This window comes from Pinus tabuliformis, chromosome 8 (genome assembly GCF_031772625.1).
Source record: "Pinus tabuliformis cultivar Carrire ecotype Pingquan chromosome 8, CPIR1, whole genome shotgun sequence".
Lineage (NCBI taxonomy): Eukaryota > Viridiplantae > Streptophyta > Pinopsida > Pinales > Pinaceae > Pinus > Pinus tabuliformis.
The window spans coordinates 1109238544-1109263157 of record NC_142294.1 but is presented as its reverse complement, the minus strand read 5'-3'; positions in this window follow the sequence as shown (position 1 = coordinate 1109263157).

Here is a 24614-nt window from a genome sequence, read left to right as displayed (position 1 = left end):
AGGTGAACAATTTTAGCATTAATTTTCTGAATGCAAATTGCGAAATAAGGTGGTAGAGAGCAAGACTACATGAGCGACAACTGCATAAAACAACACACTTTCTATGACTATTTCTAAGCAATGATGTATTGTATTATCCAGGACACTCAGATTGGGAAACAAATTAATCGGTTGTGGAAGCACAATTCAAAGGAAATCTAGTCAATGCTGGAGAGGCTTATTAGTATTTTAAGTTTCAAAAACCTCTTGGTTTAACATTGGAACCAACATGGATAATCTAATATTGGATTCTAAGAAGCAGTTTTGCATCAGTGTAGTTATACTCATAGCAATGATTTTTGCTATTAGGAAGTGTAGTGTTTATGGCTTTGGTGCTTATTGCTTCGGTATAGTGTAGTGCAATATGGGTTGTTTCTTTTAAGGTCAAATGAAAAACCATAAGGAAGTCTTGAATGTTTTCACTCTTAGCAATTTTTTGTTTGCATCTTGATAGAATTGTAAAGGGTAACAATAGAATAGTTGAATTTCTCGGATTTGACCATCATAACCCCTATCTTGTTAGTTTTTATTGATATATGAAAACTATAATAAAAAACATTGAATTTTTATTTGCTTGTCAAAACTAAAGGGGCTATTTCCAAAAAGAACAACATCATGAATATAAAGGAGAATGGTGATGACATCAAATCCAAAGTATTCAAACACACCATGTTTCTTCTACACATGATTGATTTTCATAGATTTGATGATCACTACCTTTGTTTTATCAAGGCTTATAGACATAGGTAAGATATCAACAAAAATCTTTGAGGTCAAGATTGGAGGGGCTACTTACAAGTATGATATCATCTAGGATGGTGATGATGATTACTCTTGAAAAAGTAGTGCCAACAAGCAATGTATATTAATGTGATACAAATAAGACAAATATAATGATTAATATTAAAAGTGCCAACAAGCAATGTATATTAATGTGATACAAATAAGACAAATATAAATAAAATAATTTTAATTAGTAACATATATATATATATATTGATTAATGATTTAAGAAGTTCCATGTACAGATATGTGTTATTATTATGAATTAAGTAAGTGGTATAGACTTCATGTTAAGTTCGTTGTTTAGGAATGGCACTTTTCCTTTAGGAATGTCGAGGAGGCTTATACAAATGTTGATTTGCATTCACCCAGTGATTTATCAGAATTTGGGAGGGAGTCATTTCGGCTCCACTCTCCCTCATGCTCTGCTCTCCTCCACAGTAGAAAAAAGTCCACAGTAGAAAAAAGTGGATGGTCTTCAAATTGCAAATAGTGGATGGTCTTCAAATTGCAAATAGTTAATTAAATGAAAGAGATTTGAATTATTGCCCACTTCTAGGTTTATTCTCCACCAGTGCATGATTTGCAAAGCTTTAAATTATTATGATAAATTTTAGATCCTTTCTGGTTGTTTTATTACAACTTTAAATTTATTCTTAAACCGGCCCTCTCCCCTAGCTTTAGCTTCAAAACAGTTGGAATTTGCTTTTTACTTTTTCAAACTTGTTAAAAACGCCTCTAGACACTTCTAAGTCGCTGATCATAGTGATCTCTGACATGATTAGATTTTAACTGCTATCTAACCTGCTGGCAAAAAGCCATAATCACTTGTCATTTCACGTGTTGCAGTACTCCGTTGCTCAGCTGTATGAGTGCTTGACAAGACTGGAATCGATGCAACTCACAGTGAAGAACCTAAAGGTAATAATGCGTTTTTAGTCATTTAAAAAATGTACAGCTTCATGCAAGAATAATTAAACGTAGGGAATTCCCTAGTCTCTTATTTGTGTGTGCAATTCTATGGTCAGGACACTCAGATTGGGAGACAAGTTAATCGGTTGCGGAAACACGGTTCAAAGGAAATTTAGTCAATGGTGAAGAGGCTTAACAGGTATTTTAAGATGCAAAAACCCCACTCCACCCCTCTCTCTCTCTCTGGTGGACCTTCATTAATGTTGGAAGCATGGATAAATATGTAATTCTGAATTCCAACCAATCCCTTATGCACAAGCTGTGTAGTTATAGTTATACTCACAGCAACAACGTGTTTGTTATTAGTTGCATAATAGAAATTAATATAGAGCATTTATTTCAGCTAATACAAGTGATTTATATAGAGCATTTATTAATTTCACCCAACTTAGAGGCTTAAACTTGCTAACTGCTTCCCTACGGTAACTAACTTAGAGGCTTAAACGTGCTTACTGCTTCGCTATGGTGTACTGCAGTGCCTGGAAAAACATTGCTGATGCATGGGCCTAGACCACTGGTAATGTTGTCATCTCAGCTATCTTATTTTCCCCAGCACCTATCCAAGCTTGTCATCTGTTTTACTACTAGCCTTTTTGTACTTTATTGCGTTTCTCATATATATGCATCATTTTGTCTGTAGCAGGTTGTACCTCACTAGATTCTATTTCTATTTCACCTGCAAGTGTAAGTAATGGCAGAAATGGACTCCCTTCACCCCCACTTGATGAGTGGGAAGATGGCCTAAATGGACTCCCTACACCCCCACTTGATGAGTGGGCCTTTGCAAACCAGATGATTTCCATACAGAAATATCTCAGGTACTCTTTCTCAAATATATGTTTAGGGTTTGGTCTCTTCCTAAATGTGATTGAAGCTGAGATATAATGTGGTCATGAAAAATTGAACACTCAAATATCATTTAGTCTAGCCAAGGCTTCTTTCCATGAATTAGTAGAATTGCATACTATGAAAATGAAAATGTGAGTAACAACTTCTAACAATAAATACTTTCCTTCCTTAAAATAATGGCTCTTTCAATGCACATCAATAATCTAAAAGAACAAATCACAAAAACAGTAAAATTCAGCCACTTCTATTACAATGACCTATAACTAAACATCTCCACCTTCATCGATTTACGTGCATGCAAGACCTATAACTAAACATCTCCACCTTCATCGATTTACACGCAAGATAGATTATAGCATTATAAAGGACATGAATAAAAAATGGTGTAGCTCCTCCCTCTCCTCGATTTACTTGAGCATTCAAGGGTTATTCTATACTCACTCTCCGTTTTTCTTTTAAGCAATTGATGTGTGATTGTAGGTTCTTATTGGTATTCTATACTTCGATTATGACCTTCTTCTAAATCACTGTTTTTTTTCTTTGTATGTGCTTGTGTTTCAAAATAAAGTTATTCCAGGGCCGGGATGATGATGAGAGTAAGTTATTCTTGTCTCTTTTTTTTTTAATAATTTTTTTGGTTGTAATTAGGATTCTCTATGATATATACTTTGTTTTGTGTCTAAATAGAGGGCAATATAGAGACAAAAAATCATATAAAAGATTAATATTTTAATAATGATAATATTTCTATAACAACTAATATAATGGCTAATTTAACAATAATAATATTATAATATATAATAATCTTTTAATAATGATGATTAAAATCAACTTAATTTATTAATAATAATAATAATAAAAAATCTAAAAAATAAACAATCCAAATCAATCTTAAACTATAAACAAACATCAATTTTTTTATAAAAATAAACTAATACACATTAAAAACAATCCTATTAAAAAAACCATAAATGCCACATGTATCATAATAAGAAAAACCAACTCCACATTAGTTCCATTTGACTTTCAAAATTTATTTGTGTTAATAATGTTTTTTAAATAAAATTTATTTTAATTTAGTTTAATATTTCACTATTATCAATGTCATTATATTGATTTTAATTTCAGATAAAAAACAAATTTTAATTAAAAATTATTTAAGAATCTAAATAACTTTATAAAATTAATTAATTTAAAATAATTAAATAAAATATTATAAAGCTCAATTATTAGTTTTTTTCAAACATTTAATGAATTAATAATATGTCGTTAGCTTTTCTTTTTTAATAATGAAAACCATTTAGACAGACTCAGCCCGATAGAATTCATTGCTTTTAATGAAACGATCATACAATCATCGTTTCATTGCTTGTGATGAAACGATCATACAATCAATGATACGAATCGCATAGTTGTCAGGTCATATGTTCGGTGACACTGTCTTTTTACCGTGGAAGAAATTGGAGTCGTTTTCAAATATACAAATTTTATTTGAGAATTGGATAAAGTTATTAGGAAGAACAAGCTTCCGCACCTAACAATTTTAGCCCATTTTCTTTCTACTCATAAAATTATCTTTATTCATCCCAAAAGCACGTTTAAACCGTCGTTATTCATCCCAAAAGCCAGTTTCACTGCGGTGCTTGGACCGTATGAGTTTGTTTTGGCTCAGCGCGCCATTTTTATGAATCATACAGTTAGAAGCATATGGGTTGTTTCGGCTCAGCACACCATTTTCATGAATCATACACTTAGAAGCATATGGGTTTGTTTGTTGTCAGCACACCATTTTCATGAATCGTACAATTAGAAGCATATGGGTTTGTTTTGGGTCAGCACACCATTTTCATGAATCGTACACTTAGAAGCATATGGGTTTGTTTTGGGTCAGCACACCATTTTCATGAATCATACACTTAGAAGCATATGGGTTTGTTTGTTGTCAGCACACCATTTTCATGAATCGTACAATTAGAAGCATATGGGTTTGTTTTGGGTCAGCACACCATTTTCATGAATCGTACAATTAGAAGCATATGGGTTTGTTTTGGCTGAGCACACCACTTTCATGAATCATACAGTTAACTCACGCTTTTATTTATATAAAGTTGGAATGGTGTTTAGAAACATTCGAAGCTCTAGAGTGATGGGCTTTTCGTCGATTTGAGCTTTAGGAACATTTAAAGATGTGAAGGGATGGATTTGTCCTGGATTTGAGGACCTGAACAACAACTTAATTGTCAAAATTTCGAAAGATATTGTTGATCCATCAAACTTGTAAGAGATGCAATTGCATGGAAATAATGTTTTGGAATGGGTAGGATTGGAAAGAATAAGCCCATATGGTGACATCATCGTCGGTGGCTGAATAAGCCCATATGGTGAAACCGCAGGTGTGCAAAGAACTGTGATGCTGAGAAGCCGCTGACCTTGTGCAAAGAATTGTGATGCTAGAGAAAGTAACCAACCAGCCTATGTGTTGGCTTCATTTCCATTTCCATTTCCATTTCCATTTTCATTTTATAGTTTTTGGTTGATACCGAACTCTTCATAGCTCAGAGATTAAGAGAACTCAGTTTTGTTTCCCTTCCTGGTCCATTTTGGGTCTCTTCATAGCTCAGAGATTAAGAGAACTCAGTTTTGTTTCCCTTCCTGGTCCATTTTGGGTCCATTACGTAGCCTGAGATTATGGAACATCATAAAAACTGAATATCAACTAACTTTTTAATTAAAAATTTGGTGCCACATTTATATCCATGTTTTCATATGTGTACTTCGCTTGAGATTCAATTAGAAACCATGGTTGGAATCCAATGTTTTACTTTTATGGTTTGGTTGAAAAGATGTACCATTATGGAAGTTAAAATGCTTGAAGTGTGCAATTTTAATAATGGTATTTTTTTTTTAAGAAATTGAATATATGTCTAGAAAAGATAAGATTTGAACCAATAACTTCATAGGAGGAAACACATTCTCTTAACCATTAGATCACTTCATAATTTTGATTGATTATTACATAGAGAACTTATTCTTTATATATAGGAAAATATATGTCAAAATCTAGCCACTACATAACATTGGCATAAATACAAAAGAGGGACTAAAGTATCTGGGTTGGGCCCAAACCCAAGGGTTTTAGCCCTCTAGAACTAGCTCAGATGCAACTCAATAACAAACTTCTCATTAGCAGAAATTAGTAGTCTCATACATCACCTGAAACTTAATAATAACAAGTTCAGGCCTTGGGCTCAATAACTACTCCTAGCTCAATCAAAAATTTGAATCCTAGTGAGCCTTTCAACTCATTTATTTATATAAAAGGCTAGCTGATAGCATCTCCATTGAAAATAGGAGTGATCCCCTCCTTGATCTCAAAAATTGTGGATCTTTTTCTCCTTGAGCTTCTCATGCACTTGGAGTTACTTGGTTCTCAGTGAATTTTAGCTTGTGAGTGAGGATTTGGTTAGGAGTGATCCCCTCCTTGATCTCAAAAATTGTGGATCTTTTCCTCCTTGAGCTTCTCATGCACTTGGAGTTACTTGGTTTTGAGTGAATTTTAGCTTGTGAGTGAGGATTTGGTGATCTCAAGCTGATTCAGAGAGTTAAGGAGGTGGACAAGCCTCCCCAGATTCCCTCCTAGCTATCTCCATCAACCCCCTACATAGTAAATGCCTCAAAAATGCTTCTTTTCCCTACAATTTAATAGCATTAGGCCACATACTACGACAAACAACTTTTACTCTTCTTACTAAGCATATTATGACAAAAAATATGAATTAATGTGAGAAAAAGGATAGTTTTAAGGCTAGAGGATATCATAATGAACTTCAAGATATACCTATTGATGGGACTCATTAACAGCCACAACACCAATATCAACAACCACCACATAACCATGTTTACCTTTTGGACCACACATTGTTGTATCCTCATATGCTTCTTTTGAGTATTTTGGGCCTTGTTTACCACGATGGAGTTGTATATTAGTGCTCCTTTGATAATCTTCGAAAACACTAATGGAGCCTATTTATACTCTTTGGGCCTAAGCTTGGAAAGCCATCAGTAACAAGTACACAGGGCGCTCAATAGTTTCATGGTACACTAGTGCCACGACATAATTGTCAGTGGCTGAATAAACCGATATGGTGAAACCGCAGGTGTGCAAAGAACTGTGATGTTGAGAATCCGTGGGTGTGCAAAGAATTGTGATGCTGAGAAGCTATTGGTGTGCAAAAAATTGTGATTCTAGAGAAAGTAACCAACCCTCCTATGTGTTGGCCTCATTTCCATTTCCATTTTATAGTTTTTGGTTGATCTTGACCTCCTATAAAATTAAATTAGTTAGAACTCTTAATAGCTTAGAGATTAAGAGAACTTAGTTTTTTTGTCCTTATCTAGCCTGAGATTATGAAACATCATAAAAGTAGGGAACCTGAAAAGTCCTTTGATAGTTTGAATATTAAACTAACTTTTTAATTGAAAATTTGGGGCCACATTGGAAGTCACATTTATGTCCATGTTTTGTTTTGATATTTGGACTTCACTTGAGACTCAATTGGAAACCATGGTTGGAATTCAATGTTTTACTTTTATGGTTTGGTTGAAAAGATAGTCCATTATTGAAGTTAAAATACCTAAAGTGTTTAAAAGATAGAACATTATTTTTTAGTGTTTTAATATATATGTTTTTTTGTACAGCAAGGGTTGTATATAGTAGATGTGTAGGTGTTAGATGTTAAAAATTAGAGGTAAATATTTTTTAAATTAAGTGTAATTTTGTTTTTAGTAATAAAATTACATAAAATAAAATTTATGTACATGCAGCCTCCCCAAAATTGTGGGATCCTTGATCAGTATCTTTTCAGGGCTTTAGCTTCATTATCAATGTTATTCCTAACCTTATGCCTATTTTCCTCACCATTATTGTTGTTTAACTTGTTATTTTTTTTAATCTGAAGTAACACTTGATACCCACCTCCTCATTTCCATTAACAATAATCTGATCATATGGTTCAGTTGAAATAACAATGTCACACTCACAACAAGTGAGAAAAATAGATGCGTATAGTTTATATTCATTCCAATCTCTCTTCGTAAGTTATTTTGAGCGATCGAGAACCACAACAAGGACTGCATATTTAATTAGATTCCATATACCAATCCTTGAATATTTGAAAAACCTTCTCCATTTCTTCATAGAATCTATTTTTAAACCACTTGAAACCCTAATCATATTTCACATAGGCCCCGATCACTCAATAAACTTGAAATCCACAACAAATAATGTCACTTATTAGACTAACTCATCACTGTGAATGAATGGACCCCTGATTTCGTGATCAAATACAACTCCCTGAACCACCAAATTTTATTTATTTATTTTTTTTAAATAAAAACCCTCAATCTATTAAAAACCTAAAATTGTATCTTGAACCTTAGTCTCTACATCTAGCTTGCTTTCTTTGTGTGACCAATATCTTCTAGGGGATAGACCATCAGTTTTGGAAACTTGACAAAAATAATTTCAATAATATAATATACCATTGGATGAGAAGCTAGTGTGATTTGAACATTTACAAGTACTTTGATAAACATAACATTTGAGTTGTCAAGATGAATAATCTAAGTTGTACTTTTGGTTGGGTTAGCATTTATTTAATTGCATATCAAGAAAGGCACGATATTTAAGATGCTCTTAATTCAACCAAACAATTATGGACATTGTAATTATGAATTTCAAAATCTATATATATATATATATATATATATATATATATATATATATATATATAATAATAATAATAATAATAATAATAATAATAGTAGGTTTTGAGCCTTAAAAGAAATTTTGTTTTACCATAGATAGGGGTACTTTTATCTAATAATTCACCATTATCTCATGAGATAAACAAGGCGATGACATGGAATGTTGGAGTAGCATGAGATCTATTTGTTGAGGAACGTTGCAAATGTTATAAAGAAAAATATTTTGTTTTGTCTTTTCTATATCCTTAATCAAATTTTAGTCAATATCCATTACAGGTATATTTATTGTTACTACATTCTTGGGTTTGAGAATATTACAAATTTCTTGGGATTTAGACTAGGATGGGATGTAAAAAGATTAGAGTTAACACACCCTTTACTTTTCAGGTTCTTCCACCTTTGTATCATTTGGGTAGCATGTATCTCTTCTATTATTTACTTTTCTATTCTATAATCTTACTTTCATCACCTTATCTATCAAGTGATATGGAGTTTAAGAACATGGTTTCACATCTAGTCTTTCCTTCTTCTTAAACCTCTTTGTCTTTATCATCATGAATACACACCCGAGCTTATTATTGTTGGTCCAAAAATTTATTTTCCACCAATGTCATCGAATACAAGCATTGTGGAAATGACTTTTCATAATGGTTAATATAATGATAATTTCAATAATTATCCATGCCTACACCCTCCAAATTCAAATTAGCATTTCCAAAGGTTACATGGATCTGAAGAATTAATGACTTTTTTACAATAAGATTTGTCAGTTATTTGATTAGAGGTATCTTCTCGAGAGTTATTTTTCATACCCATAAGTTCATTTAATCTTTAGCTTGAAGCTCATTATTTTAGGGGTAAATCTGAGGAGACAAAAGAGTTTCTAAAGGAAAAATTTAGCATCTCCATTTCCTATGTTCCCTACCAAACTCATCATTCATTTTTCCTCATTTTTAGTATCTTCAAATTTTTTGGTCAATGTATTATTTCATCTCTTTTAACAAGCATGGGAATAGAAGCTTATGGAATGTTAGCATGATATTCAACTATTACCTCTTCGTGAAGGATATAATTTGTTAAGCATTTATTCAAGATAGTGGTGAAGCAATTATTAAAATATCTTGTCATTTCTTTCTTATCTATTTATCCAATTTTATTATTATTAGCTCTTTTAAAAGTTTAATTAAATAGAGTAGCTTCTTCCATCTAGGTAAAGGTATCTTTTGTAGGTTTCTTCCACCTAGGTAATGAAGGGGTAATAGAAAAATTGTTGATTTTCTTGGCATATGCCTAAGTAAGTTGATGTATTTCATTTACTTATTTAGTAGGAAACAAAGTTTGAGAGAAGTGTGAGAGGTAAAGGGAGCAGATGGAAAATTCAAAGTGGAGGTGAAATATCTGGCCACCCCTATAGGTCAACGCAACCCTGCAACTATCCCACTTCATGCATTAAATGACCAATAACATAATGACATAAATTTTCACGGAAATGATGAGTTGAATTTGACTACAATATTATTCTATTTCACAATGCTACTCTAATCACTGAACTAACTCCTAGGTTGCAGAAATTAGATATGAAAAATGATAACTAACATCTACCTATTTCCAAGAAATCATAAAAAAATATTTTTGGACTGACATTGTGAATCTTTCCCACCATTTTTCCCAAAAGAGAGGTGATAAGGAAGCCTGAATTCACAAGTTTTTAAAGCTTAACGTCTACTTCAACAAAAGAAAGACACCAAATGCTTGGAAACAAGAACCAAAAAAAAAAATACAAAAGAGGGACTAATGCCTTTGGGTTGGGCTAAGGGTTGGGCCTAAACCCAAGGGTTTTAGCCCTCTAGAACTAGCTCAGATGCAACTCAATAGCAAACTTCTCATTAGCAGAAATTAGTAGTCTCATACACCACCTAAAAGTTAACAATAACAAGTTCAGGCCTTGGGCTCAATAACTACTCCTAGTTGAATAAAAAATTTGAATCCTAATGAGCCTTTCAACTCATTTTTTTATATAAAAGGCTAGCTGATAGTATCTCCATTGAAAATAGGAGTGATCCCCTCCTTGATCTCAAAAACTGTGGATCTTTTCCTCCTTGAGCTTCTCATGCACTTGGAGTTACTTGGTTGTCAGTGAATTTTAGCTTGTGAGTGAGGATTTGGTGATCTCAAGCTGAGTCAGAGAGTTAAGGAGGCGGACAAGCCTCCCTAGATTCCCTCCTAGCTATCTCCATCAAGCCCCTGCGTAGTAAATTCCTCAAAAATGGTTCTTTTCCCTACAATTCAATAGCATTAGGCCACATACTACGACAAACACCTTTTACACTTCTTACTAAGCATATTATGACAAAAAATATGAATTAATGTGAGAAAAAGGATAGTTTTAAGGCTAGAGGATGTCATAATGAACTTCAAGATATACCTATTGATGGGACTCATTAGCAGCCACAACACCAATATCAACAACCACCGCATAACCATGTTTACCTTTTGGACCACACATTGTTGTATCCCCATATGCTTCTTTTGAGTATTTTGGGCCTTGTTTACCACGATGGAGTTGTATATTAGTGCTCCTTTGATAATCTTCGAAAACACTAATGGGGCCTATTTATACTCTTTGGGCCTAAGCTTGGAAAGCCATCAGTAACAAGTACACAGGGCGCTCAATAGTTTCATGGTACACCAGTGCCACAACATAACTGTCAGTGGCTAAATAAGCCGATATGGTGAAACCGTAGGTGTGCAAAGAACTGTGATGTTGAGAATCCGTGGGTGTGCAAAGAATTGTGATGCTGAGAAGCTATTGGTGTGCAAAAAATTGTGATGCTAGAGAAAGTAACCAACCCTCCTATGTGTTGTCCTCATTTCCATTTCCATTTTATAGTTTTTGGTTGATCTTGACCCCCTATAAAATTAAATTAGTTAGAACTCTTAATAGCTTAGAGATTAAGAGAACTTAGTTTTTTTGTCCTTATCTAGCCTGAGATTATGGAACATCATAAAGGTAGGGAACCTGAAAAGTCCTTTGATAGTTTGAATATCAAACTAACTTTTTAACTGAAAATTTGGGGCCACATTGGAAGTCACATTTATGTCCATGTTTTGATATTTGGACTTCACTTGAGACTCAATTGGAAACCATGGTTGGAATCCAATGTTTTACTTTTATGGTTTGGTTGAAAAGATAGTCCATTATTGAAGTTAAAATACCCAAAGTGTTTAAAAGATAGAACATTATTTTTTAGTGTTTTATTATATATGTTTTTTTGTACAGCAAGGGTTGTATATAGTAGATGTGTAGGTGTTAGATGTTAAACATGAGAGGTAAATATTTTTTAAATTCAGTGTAATTTTGTTTTTAGTAATAAAATTACATAAAATAAAAACATAATATATATATCACACTAACACATATATAGTACTTATAGATTAACATTCATTTTACCATATAAATCAAAATAATGATTTCTTAACCATATAAATTAATAATCATATACAAATTTAATATTTACAATATAACAAGATTCTTAATCATGATTATTCACCCCCATTTTAACATGGATATTATTAACTTCTAAATAGTGTTTCTTCCGATGGGCTTGGCTGCTTGTAAGATCTAGTGGAGGAATCTTCAAGTGATTGAGTTAAGGTGATCCAATCTCCTAAAATCCCTCTTGCATGTCTACTTTCAGTTCCTACACTTAAATTAGCCAAAAACTACTCCCAATACTACAGTTAATATGCATGAGGCCACATGACATAACATCTCACCTTTACCCTTCTCACTAAGGAAAATATAATAAAATATGTACAGAAATTTGAGAAAAGTTGATTTTGATAAGTTGGAGAGTGACATTAAGGTCCATATAATTTACCTATTGATGAGCCTCATCATCACCCCCTACTAAAAGTGTTGCTCATCCTATGAGCAACTTGGTCTATGTCCATGTCTTTCATTGCTCTTGTGGCCTTTCTTACATCCCACGCTTCTGTGTATGTAGTCTCCTCTTATGGATAAAATCCTGCATGCTTCTCTATTTACTCCCACTTCTTTCTTTCCTCTTCTTCCTTTATTCCTTCTAATATACCCAATAGCAATGATGGACTAAGTTTCAAACCAATCCAGTTGATTTTGAGTCTCCGTAGTGCCTTCTTATACAATGGGGTCCTTTCTAGTGCATGTCTCATTCTTTAAGGGGAGTGATACTCCCTAATCCTTAGGTTGTATGGTATGGTGCCCCATATCCTTTCCATGCTTGTTGGCTTTCATCCCCTAGCAACTCAAGGAGTCCTCAAAATAAGTGACTGCCTGCTGTTGTGTAGCTAGGTATCTTGGTGCAAGCTGGGGATCATTGGCGATGATGTTGTGGGTGCTAATGATAGCCATGGAATTGATATGTTCTGCTCTGATGTTAATGGGCTCTTTTTATTCTCTTTCCAAGACCCTATTCACTTCCTTAGCCCTGGCCTCTTCATGACTCATCCATGATTCAAGGGTCATTAGTTATAAGTACCCGAGCTTTGCATTAGGGTCCCACACATTCAAGTCTATCAAGGCCAAGCTATGTAAGTAGAATTCATATATCTTGGCCTTATCCTCTAGGGTGCTTTGGTCACATAGTTCAATGAACTGCCTATAGTCTTGGAAAGGCATAGTCCCCCATTGTGCTAGTGTATTTATCTGAAATTGGAGCCATTGATCTCTGAGGTACAAGGCATATGAATTTGGTGGCATCCTACACTAGAGTGCCTCCATAGAGAGGCTTGCCATAGTGGCCAATTTGCTCTCTTTTTCCTTTACCTACCTCCTCAGCGATGTGTTTTCAGCCTCTAGTTGAGATTTCCTAATTCATTCCCTCTCTCTTATCCTACTCAACTCTCTGCCCATCTCCAATAGCTTCTCTTTCATATGGCCTACATCCTCTAAATTCTTTAATTTAGCAATTTGGATCCAGTGATGTGTCCTTCCTCTCTCCTTATCAAGCTCAAAGAAGAGAGGGATGGAAAAATTATGTGGTACTACTCTGCCTCGCTCAATGGATCTATAATAAGAGCTCAAATTGGGTTGTGGGCTAGGTTCTTGCAGCTTTTGGGATTCTCCCTTTGACTTCTTTAGAGTGTCTTCCTCCTCCTTGTACCTGTGTTGCTGCTTCCTTTCCTTTCCTCTGTCCTTGATGAGTCTCATCATTAAGTAATTATATGGGCCTTAATTAGCCTTAGTCCACCTCCTAACTTAGTCAAACCAACTATTCTCACAACTTACTGCATACTTTTTATTATATTTTGCTTATGGGTTAAGTTAGAGTTGTATATTTTACTTTGTGGTCTAATGTGAATATAATGCAGGAATACAGGATAAAGGAAAAGGAAATGCAGGGATGAAAGGGTAAAAGTAAGGAACTATGGTAAAAGACCTTGGTAAAAACTCCGATGGCATAAGAAAGAGGAATTATAGGAGATAAATCCTCCTAATTTACTGCCCATCCATTCGAATATACCTCCACCAGCAGAAAGTACACACAACCAAATCAAGAGTACAACAAGACAACCAAGTAAGTGGAAGTACAAGTAGCCTCCATACTTGAAGGCAACTGAGCTAGTGAGAGTGAAAGGACAAGTTACCATTAAGTTGGGAGTTGTACCTCCCTGATTTTGAAGGAATTCATTTAGTTGTATAAATAAGGAGGCATAGGACCTCAGTTTTTTTAGCTAGTTAGCTAGGGAGTTGATCAGATAGTCAGTCAGTCACCAATAGACAATTGCAGACTTGTAAAAGTTTGATGTAATACAATTCTTTAATAATGAGGATGAGTTTTGATTTAATCCAGCACTGAGTTAACTCAGAGGGTTAAAGCTCTTGGGTTAGGGCCCAACCCTAGTAGCCAAAGCTCCTCTTTCTTGTATTGTTAAGTAGCTTAGCTTCATGATTTCTATTCATTTGTTTCAGTAGTTCATCACCATTACAACAGTAACACAGATGCATGTTTGATTTCTCATTTAGTTAAGTAGGTGCATGTTGATTCTAGTGGTTCAGCGTAGCTTTCTAGTTTCCTTCTCATTAACTCAAGAAGTTTCTTGTTTCCTGTTCATTTTCTTGAATAGTTGTAGTCCATTACAGCAGGGTAGAACAAAGTAGTTATATTTCAGTTGTTACATCTATGCTTTCATTAAGTCATTAGGTTGGAAAAGAAAAATATCTACAAGGTTGCTCACAGGTGTCTCAGTCTCACCTCCTCACTTTGGGACCATGGTGTGATTAAGAAACCCCGCAGCAACCCCAAAAACACAAGGTTTTTGTTTTTATGGAGTTTTGTCATTGAAACATAGTCACTGAGTTCGTCGTCTCTCTACCCCTTTTCTGGTCATTAGTTCAATCTCTCTCTCTTCATCATTTGACCTCATTGCCTCCCCATACCAGTTTCCTTCAGCATGAAATGCCTGAGCAGGGGACTGTTGAATTCATGTTCAAATGGTCTTTACCTGTAAATCGTCTTTTGCAAGCCAGATCGTCCAATCACAACTCCCTTTTTCAGTTTGACTTTTCCCTTTTTAAATCCCCACCATCGATCTGCCTTGATAGATCCAACGGTTGTCGCACACCCGCTCACCAACCTGTTCGGTCACATCTCCGTCATAGATCTGCCTTGCTACATCCAACGATCCTCGCACCATATCACATGGACTTCCGCCTGACCATTATCACGCTGAGGGCACGCAATATGGGTGGTTCCCCATGCTACGTGTTGGCCAAGGAGGCTAATCATGTGAAATTCCTCAAAACCAGTTAAGAATTTGAGGGCACATGATATCTCGCTTATCGCCCTCCAAACCCGCTTGTCACTTTTTTCACGTTTCTTGTCACGCTCCAACCTTCATTGTCGATTTTCCCTACCAGATCTGACAGATTTCGCTTCACTGGATACAATTTCCGCATGTTTTCTCTTACCTGCGATCTCTGCCATCCATCTACCGACTTCCGGCACGATATAACCCTAGTCGTCCATCTTGTTAGGCCACCATGTTTGCCCATCCACCTACATACTCTCCTGCGATCTGATCTTAGCTGTTCATCTACCCTTCACACACCTAATCCAACGATCCTCATGCTCTCTTGCTCCCCCACGTCCTCCTTCCGCCATTTTGGCCTCTGACCATTCTCTCGCTTAGACACAGGCTTAGCCTTGTTCCATTTCTTACCCCTTAGCCTAGTTTTGATGCTTTTTGCTTCTGCAGCTTACATAGCAGCAATAGGTTAGTATTGATTTTTTATTCTGCTTAGCATAGTTGTGTAATTGGTTAGCTATGGTTTGGTGTGAGTTAGGCTTGCATGTTGCTTTCTTGATTGCTGCAGTAGAGTAGCCCTCCTTTAGAATATACCTGCCTCCCCTCCATCAAGATCAAGCTTCTTCTGGCCCTATAGAAGTCTGGCTTGGAACCCCTAGGGTCTCTTGCCAGATGAGTAGTGACAACAGGTAGTACTTTCACTCCTACTTGTGTATATAGCACAGTCACCTCCAAGTTTGTATGAACCTCGGGTTGATAAGTAAATCTAGTAGCCCTAGGAGTTGCAGCATTCTTACTACAATACCTAAGCTCATCACTTTTTAGTGCCATTGCCGAGGAGGTGTCAGAGTAGTAGTGATTACTATTATTTTCTTCTATTTTCTAGTTTCCAAATTTCTTCCATTTGTTTATTTCTGCAAAAGTAATCTAGTTTCTTTCTATCATTTTGTCATTTATCTACTTTCATTTCCATTCTGCAAGTTAATCTAGTTTCCTTTTGTTCAACAATTTCAATTCAGCAGGTAGTTTCCTTTATTTCAATAGCCTTCCATTAAGAAATTTCAATTCAGCAGGTAGTTTCTTTTTGTTAGTGGTTTTCATTCCATCAGCAATTTCAATTTAGCAAGTAGATTCCATTCTGTTAATTAGTTTTTCATTTAATCAACAATTTCCTTTCTACAATTACTTTCCAGCTATCAAGAAAAATATCACAAAAACCCAAAAAACATTTCATTTCATGCCTCGTAGGATTAGGGATACTTTAGGAAAATTCATACCAAACACCCCCACCTCATCCAACAGTCAACCTCCTTTCTTCTTCACTGACAGTGAATTGGAAGCCCCTTTAGGTGAGAAACTTGATATATTTGAAGAACCTATAGGGGAATAAGAAGAGGAAGAACCTATTCCTACTGAACCAATGGTTGAACACTTAAATGACAGAGAAGATAGAGGGAGAGTTGTGAGTTCCTTCCCCATTAGGGAAACCAACGGGGACACTAAAATGAAGAACATAAGCCCCTCTGCTCTACCTCATTTCCATGGCTTGACCACAGAGGACCCTGACACTTTCCTATTTTAGTTTGTTGTTGTCTATCAAACCTATGACTACACAGATGATGAGCAAAAGTTGAAACTATTTCCATCTACCCTCAAGGATGCAGCATTACATTTGTTCATGGGTTTACCTAGAAATAGTATAACAACTTGGGCTCAGATGCAGCAGGCCTTCAACAACAGATATAGGGACTACTGTAGGTCAAAGGACAAGAAGGATGAGATTTTCAGGATGACCATAGGCCATGATGAATCCTTAGAAGACTACGAAGAGAGATTCCAGCTCAACTACAAAAGGGCCAGGTGCACAATTGACCCTGAGTCACTGAAGTTGGTCTTACTTAGAGGAGTAAGGGAGGATATCCTAGACACCTTACATATATTATCAGGAGGAGATAACTACCAACTAATCTATGAGGACATAAAGATTGTCTTTAAAAACCATTATAGGGAAACTAGAAACAAAGGTAGAAGTAATCAACCTATGGCCAGCACCTCATCTTCCAACTCATCCATCAAGGGTGAAATTGGAAATCTGCTGGAGGACTTCAAAAGTGAGATGTTGCAAACCCTTGCCTTGCAATTGGATACCATGAATATCAAAAGAAAGCAAGAGGAATCAGAGAGATCCCTAGCCATCTTCTATCCTAGATGCACCAGAAGGCATCCTAGGAATGAATGCCCACTAAACTCTATTAAGATTTGCTTAGACTGTGAAGAAAACCACTCCATAGAAAAGTGCCCTTCCTTACCTAGACTCAAAGCTATATACCAAGGGGTTGAAGGGGTCAATGAGCATCTTTGCTACATCAGCTATAGGAGACCTCCTAGGCCTAGACCATACCAGTAGGGTATGCAAGGATCATCCCATGCATATTACAGACCCAACCAAAACACAGCTACACCTTCTTGGTGACCCCATGCCAATCCTTCTTGGTCTACACCCCCTCCGTGGTCCTATGCATCTCCATAGCATTCCCAACCACCCAGCTAGTCATTCTATCCATACAATCAGCCACACCATCAGTGGAATACCCCACCCGAGTAGTGGAGGCCCCAATTCAACAATGTCCCAACTCTATTACCTCCATAACCTACCCAACTGTAGCTCTTGCACTCTGCTCCACCTAGGCAACCCCAGATGCTTTCCCAGCCAAATCCAAACCCAAACAATAGGCGGGCCCAACAAACAAATGGTGGAGAGACATCATACCCAGCTTATGCTATTGAAATTCAGGATATCAACCTAAGATTTGGGAGAATTCTCCTAGATAACTAACCTCCCTCTCCACATAGAGAGGTTGAGAAAGAAAAAGAGGAAAGAAACCTTAAAGAAAATCCACCCTTTCCTAAAATATTAGCCCAACCACACCAGCATACCCTAGAAGAAACTGAACTTCTAGGAGAATTGGAAAACCTATGTGTAAAGATTCCCCTTCTCCACGCAATCAAAGAAGTGCCTATTTACAATATACTGATTAAGGATAAGTGTTTTAAGAATCAAGGAAGAAGAAAAAAGGATGCCCCTACCATTAATGTCACTGGGTAGTTATCTGACTTAATGTTGGGGCAGGCAATATGTCCACAATACTTAGACCCTGGAAGCCCTATAGTTGATGTACACATCAATGGCACCATTGTCCCTCACACTCTAATCGATCTTGGGGCTACCATTAATGTGATGACAAAGGAAACCATGCTCAAGCTTAACCTCCAAGGGTCATTAAGGAAGACCACAACAGTGTTGCAACTTTTAGACCATTCCACAGTTACCCCTGAGGGAATTATGGAGGATGTGATGGTCTCCAATATATTCTTGGGAGTCTCCAGCATATTTCCTAGTTCTCCAACCTAAGGCTAAGCTAAGTGGTTACCCCCTCATCCTTTGGAGGCCATGGTTGACCACTGCTGATGCCTACGTTAGTTGTAGATCTGGGAATATGACCATCAAGAATGGGCATATTTCCAAGCAATTAGTGCTATACCAACTTAGTCTCATCATTGAGTAATTATATGGGCCTTAAATGGCCTTAATCCACCTCCTAACTTAGTCAAACCAACTATTCTCACAACTTATTGCATACTTTTGACTATATTTTGCTGATGGGTTGAGTTAAAATTGGATATTTTACGTTGTGGTCTAATGTGCTTGTCATTAAGGAATAAAGGATAAATGCAAAAGGAAATGCAAGGATAAAAGGGTAAAATCAAGGAACTATGGTAAAAGACCTTGGAAAAAACTCGGATGGGACAAGAAAGAGGAATTACAAGAGGTAAATCCTCCTCATTTACTACCTATCCATTCGAATATCCCTCCACCAGCTAAAAGTACACACAACCAAATCAGGAGTACAACAAGACATCCAAGCAAGTGGAAGTACAAGCAACCTCCCTACTTGAAGGGAGCCAAGCTAGTGAGAGTGAAAGGACAAGTTACCATTAAGTTGGGAGTTGTACCTCCCTGATTTTGAGGGAAGTCTTTGAGACTTCAGTTGTATAAATAAGGAGGCTTAGGACCTCAGTTTTTTTAGCTAGTTAGCTAGGGAGTTGATTAGATAGTCAGTTAGTCACCAATAGTCAATTGCAGACTTGTAACAGTTTGATGTAATACAATTCTTTGATAATTAAGATGAGTTTTTATTTGAGCCAACATTAAGTTAACTCAGAGAGCTGAAGCTCTTGGGTTAGGGCCCAACTCTAGCATCCAAAGCTCCTCTTTCTTGTATTGTTAAGTAGCTTAGATTCATGCTTTCTATTCATTTGTTTCAGTAGTTCATCTCCATTATAACGGTAGCATAGATGAATTTTTTATTGCTCATTTTGTTAAGTAGGTGCATGTTCATTCTAGTGGTTCAACATATCTTTCTGGTTTCCTGCTCATTGACTCAAGAAGTTTCTTGTTTCCTGTTCATTTGCTTGAATAGTTGCAGTCCATTACAATAGGGTAGAATAGAATAGTTGTATTTTAGTTGTTCCATATATGCTTTCATTAAATCAGTATTTTGGCAAAGGAAAAGATCTACAAGGTTGCTCACAAGTATCTCGGCCTCACCTCCTCACTCTAGGACCATGGTGTGAGGAAGAAACCCTGCAGCAACCCCAAAAACACTGGGTTTTGGTTTTCATGGAGTGTTGTCATTCAAACACAGTCACTGAGTTTGCCGTCACTCTGCCCCTTTTCTGGTCATCAATTCAATCTCTCTCTCTCTCTTCATCTTTTGACCTAACTTGCCTTCCCATGCCAGTTTCCTTCAGCAAGAAACAACTAAGCAAGGGACTGTTGAATTGACGTTCAAACAATATTTTCCAGAAAATCATCTTTCGCAAGCCAAATCATCCAATCACCGCTCCCTTTTCATGTTTGAATTTTCCCTTTTTAAATCCCCACCATCGATCTGCCTTGAAAAATCCGACGGTTGTCGGACACCTGCTCACAAACCTACTCGGTCACATCTCTGTTATAGATCTGACTTGCCAGATCCAACGGTCCTTGCGCCATATCACATGGACTTCCACCTGACCATTAATGGGCTGAGGGCATGCGATATGGGAAGTTTCCCCATGGTACGTGTCGAATCGGGAGGCTAATTTCATGAAATTCCTAAAAACCATTTATGGCTTTGAGTGTGCGCGATATCCCGCTTACCACCCCCCAAACCCGCTTGTCACTTTTTGCACATTTCTTTTTGTGCTCCAACCTCCACCGTTGATCTACCCTCCTAGATTTGACGGCTATCACTTCACTCGATACCATTTCCACGTGTTTTCTCTTACTAGCAATCTCCAGCGTCCATTTTCTGACTGCCTACGTGATATAATCCTAGGTGTCCATCCTGTTAGGACACCATGTTTCCCATCTGCCTACGTACCCTCCTGCGATCTGATCTCAGCTGTTCATCTACCCTTCACCCGCCTGATCCAACGATCCTCATTCTCTCTTGTTCCCCCATGTTATCGTTTCACCATTTTGGCCTCTAATCATTCTCCCGCTTAGACACAGGCTTAGCCTAGTTCCATTTTTGACCCAAAGGGGCAAGTTTTGATGCTTTTTACTTCTACAACTTAGATAGCAGTAGTAGCTTTGTATTGATTCCTTATTCTGCTTAGTATAGTTGTGTAATTGGTTAGCTAGTGTTTCGTGTGAGTTAGTATTGCATGTTGCTTTCTTCATTATTGCAGTAGAGTAGCCGTCGTTTAGAATAGACCTGCCTCCCTTCCATCAAATCAAGCTTCTTTTGGCCCTATAGAAGTATGGCTTGGAACCCCTGGGGTCTCTTGACAGATGAGTAGTGACAACAGGCAGTACCTTCACTCCTACTTGTGTATATAGCATAGTCACCTCCAAGTTTGTACGAACCCCAGGTTGATAAGTAAAGTTGGTAGCCCTGGGACTTGCAGCAAGAACCTAGGCTCATCAGTCCTTTTTTTCCTTCCTGTTACCTTTTCAGTGTTTCCTGTAGTGTTGATAGAGTTTCATGTAGGAATGTATGTGTTTCCTGTAGGAGGATTCTTCCTTTTGGATACGGGTCAAATCTTCTTCGATTTGCTTTGCTGATGTTGACCTTGTGACATGCCTCATAACATAGGTGATTGGCGACTTTGGGGAAGGATTCTTAATGGGTGTTTGTGGTCTCCCCTATTTGATCCTAGTGCTCCTCCTTGTTTTGAAATATATGGGAGTCTGCCTCTGCCTTTTTCATGTTGGCTTTATGGGTGTGCTTAGGGAAATCAAGGTAGAAGTTGCCTCCCTCTCTGTGGGTTCAAGAGACAATGTTGGAGATTCCTCCCCTTCCTTGGTATCCTTTTCAGGGCTTCCCTCATCCTCCTTGATGAGCCTAGGTATTGCAGCAAGAATGTTGCAACTCCAAAGGCTACTAGCTTTATTTATCAACTCGGGGTTCGTACAAACTTAGAGGTGACTGTGCTATATACACAAGTAGAAGTGAAGGTATTTCCCGTTGTCACTGCTCATCTAGCAAGAGACCCTAGGGGTTCCACGCCATACTTCTAGGGTTAGAAGAAGCTTGTTTTTTATGGAAGGAGAGTAAACTTAGTCTAGGGGAGAGCTATCCTACTATAGAAATGAAGAAAACAACATGAAATCATAACTCACACCAAACCCCAGCTAACCAATTAAAGAACTATGCTAAGCATAATAAAAAGTTAACACTAACTTACTACTACTATCTAAGTTGCAGAAGTAAGGCAACAAAACTAAGTTAAGGGGTAAAAAATGGACACTAGGCTAAGCCTGTGTATAAGCGGGAGAATGGCCGGAGGCCAAAATGGCCAAAGGAGGACATGGGGGAGAAAAAGAGCATGAGGACCATTCGATTAGGTGGGTGAAGGGTAGATGAACCGTCGAGATCAAACAGTAGGAGGGTACGTAGGCAAACGGGCGGACATGGTGGCTTAACAGGATGGATGGCTAGGGTTATATCACGTGGGAAATCGGCAGATGGACGATGGAGATCGCAGGCAATGGAAAACGTGTGGAAATGGTACCAGGTGAAGTGGCAGTCGTTAGATCTGGTAGGGTAGATCAATGGTGGAGTTTGGAGCGTGAAAAGGAATGTGCGAAAATTTACAAGTAGGTTTGGAGGGTAGTAAGCGAGATATCGCAAGCCCTCAAAGCCGTAAATGGTTTTGGGTAATTTCATGCGATTAGCCTCCCCAGCCGACACGTAGCATAGGAAAACCACCCATATCACATGCCCTCGACTCGATAACAGTCGAAACGAAATCCACGCAATATGGCACGAGGACCGTTGGATCTGGAAAAGCAAATCTATGGTGGAGAGGTGGCCGAGCAGGTTGGTGAGTGGGTGTGCGACAACTGTCGGATCTAACAATGTAGATCAATGGTGGGGATTTAAAAAGGGGAAAGTCAAATGTGAAAAAGAATTTAGGCAGAGATTCGACGATTTGGCTATGTAAAAAGCGTTCAACGGTAAAAACTATTTGAACATGAATGAACAACTTTTGCTTAGCTTTTCATGTTGTAGGAGAATCAATGGGTAATTTGAGTGAGGGCGGCTAACAGGGAGAGAGTGAACAAGTTGAGGACCATTAAAGGGGCAGAGCACCCATGAACTCAGTAACTATGTTTAAACAACAAAACTCCATGAAAACCAAAACCCTGTGTTTTTGGGGTTTTTGAGGGTTTCTTCCTCACACCATGGTCCTAGACAGAGGAGGTGAGGCCGAGACACCTGTGAGAAACCTTGTGGATATTTTTCCTTGCCAACCTACTGATTATATGAAAGCATGAATGGAACAAACTGGAACACAACTAATCTGTTCTACCCTATTGTAATGGGCTGCAATTATTCAAGAAAATGAACAAAAAACAGGGAGCTACTTAAGTCAATGAGTAGGAAAGCCATGAGTTTGTGCTGAATCACTATAATGAAAATTCATCTACTTAACCAAATGAACAATCAAACCATGCATCTATACTACTGCTATAATGGAGATTAATTACTTGATAAAATGCACAGAAAGCGTGAATCTATACTCCTATTGTAATAAGAATGCCTCTGATTAAACAAATGAACAGAAAGTAGGAAGCTAAGCTACTTAAAAATACAATAAAGAGGAGCTTTGGCTGCTAGGGTTGGGCCCCAGCCCAAGAGCTTCAGCCCTCTAAGTTAACTCAGTGCTGGCTCAAATCAAAACTCATCTTCATTACCAAAGAACATTGTATTACATCGAACTCTTACAAGTTTACAATTGACTATTGGCGACTGACTGGTTATCTAACCAACTAACTTATGATTGGCTTAAAAAACTAAGGTCCTAAGCCTCCTTATTTATACATCTGAAGTCTCAATGACTTCCCTCAAAATTAACTTGTCCTTTGACATTCAGTAGCTCAGTTACCTTCTAGTAGGGAGGATGCTTGTACTTCCACTTGCTTGGCTATCCTGTTGTACTCCTGTGTGTACTTTCAACTGATGGAGGGATATTCGAATGGATGGGTAGTAAATGAGGAGGATTTACTTACTCTAATTCCTCTTTCTTGTCCCATCTGAGTTTTTACCAAGGTCTTTTACCATATTTCCTTGCTTTTTACCTTTTATCCCTACATTTCCTTTGCTTTTATCCTTTATTCCTCCATTACATGCACATTAGACCACAAAGAAAAATATCCAACTCTAACTCAACCCATAAGAAAAATATAATCAAAAGTATGAAATAAGTTGTGAGGATAGTTGGTTTGACTAAGTTAGGAGGTGGATTAAGGCCAATTAAGGCCCATATAATTAATCAATGATGATACTCATCATCACCTCCTTATTGAAAGTGTTGCTCATCCTCATAATGTGTACTTACTTTACCCTTGGGCAACAAGGTATCTAAGTGTTAGCTGAGGATTATTTGCAATTAGATAATGGGTGCTGATTAAGGCCATGGGATTTTTATTTTTCAGCTCCCTCTCTGTCCCTGAAGCCACTTAGCTCCTTTGTTTCTTGCTACTTGTTCTTCTTTGTTTTAATGCCTTCTTCTTCTTCTATTTCAGCATCATGTTCCTTTGTATTAGTGTCTTCTTTATCCATCTCATACCCATCTAGCTCGCTATCTGTTGTTTCTTGTTTTGTCTCCTCCTTACTAACAAAAGTACTAACATCATAGATGAAGGTTTTGATGTCATCCTCTACTGGTAAGTCATTGAAGACTGTCCATGTTATAGGGACGCTGAGGTTTTGGAGGACATAGCCTTTTTAGAGGAAACTAGCCACCTTTTTACTCACAAACCAACTACCTCTTAACCTTTACAACTTTTGATCACATGATGCAGATGAGTGAGTGAGTAGGATACTTACTTGTGGCCTTAATGCCACGCTATAGTTGTTAAG